This window comes from Cyphomyrmex costatus, unplaced genomic scaffold, assembly GCF_001594065.2.
Source record: "Cyphomyrmex costatus isolate MS0001 unplaced genomic scaffold, Ccosl1.0 scaffold157, whole genome shotgun sequence".
NCBI classification, from domain to species: Eukaryota; Metazoa; Arthropoda; class Insecta; order Hymenoptera; family Formicidae; genus Cyphomyrmex; species Cyphomyrmex costatus.
This window is the reverse complement of record NW_017275576.1, coordinates 78,330-79,503: the sequence shown is the minus strand read 5'-3', so window position 1 is coordinate 79,503 and position 1,174 is coordinate 78,330.

The window sequence follows — 1,174 nt, the reverse complement described above, 5'->3', positions numbered from 1 at the left end:
TTCCGGGGGGGGGGGGGGCTCCGAAACAGTCCTCTCGTCATTGTCGCCGTCGCCGCCGCAGTTCGTAAGTCCGTCGTCGCGTCGTGTTAAGAGCGTGCGCGAACGCGACAGTCCGGCCCGACACCGGTCGGTTCGAGCCATCGTGCGCGAACGCGAGCGAGGACGCGCGGGAGAGGAACAACGCAAGGCAAGAACGCGTCCGCCAGCGCGGTGACACGATCGCGCGGCGCGCTCGCGCTCGCGCGTTCCGTGTTCAATTCTCTAGCGCGCCAGCGCCTTATCCATCCTTCGTTTCTCGGCCGCCTCGGAGCACCTCGGAGAGCAAAACGGAGCGATCGTATACGTGCGTGTGCGTCGTGTGCGCGCGTAACGTAACGTACGCTTGCGGGCGTCCCGCGCTCGCGTGTTTAACACGCACGCAACGTATGTCGGAGTGAGGTGTGCGGGCGCTTGTGTGCGTGCGTGCGTGTGTGTGAGAGAGAGAGAGAGGGGCAGAGCTGGTAGGCGCGCTCGCGCGCGTAACGGCTTCGTTTCTTGAGTTTCTTCTCCGTCCGGCCTGCTCTCTCGTCGGTGTACCGTCGGTAAATCGCGGCCGCGCCGAATCGCCGTATACGCGCGTGTACCGCGATTGGTCGGCGCGTGGTATTTTTGAAAAGTCGTTTATTCTCCCCTCGCGCGTTCCGCTCTCTTTCGTACCTTTCGGTTCCATTCGGTCCCTCGCTTCTTTAGCGCTGATTATAACTTCGTCGTAGGAACGACGAGAAAATCGTTCACGGCCGTGCGTCGCGTCGACGCCGTATGGACGATTTTGAGAAAGCCGTCCCCGCGGTCGCGTCCCATCCTCGTTCCTCGCACGAGTCTCGCGTCGGACCCGCGACATACAACATATACAACGCGACTCGTGATCGCGCGAGAGAGAGCGATAGGAGTCTCTCCTCCGGCACGTTTCGCGGCCTCGCGTCGTGCGAATTCTTAGAAAAACTTTTTTACGGGACAGTCTCGATTTTTGGATGGAAGCGAATGTTTATTTTAACAGTTTGCGGACGATTCTATGTACACTAGAAACCTTGAGTGCTGTCAAAGGTGCTTTCCAGCAAAAAACACAGATGACACGTGCCTGTTTCTATTATTTTTGTATATCAATTATATACTTATTCTTCAACTACCTCTTCTA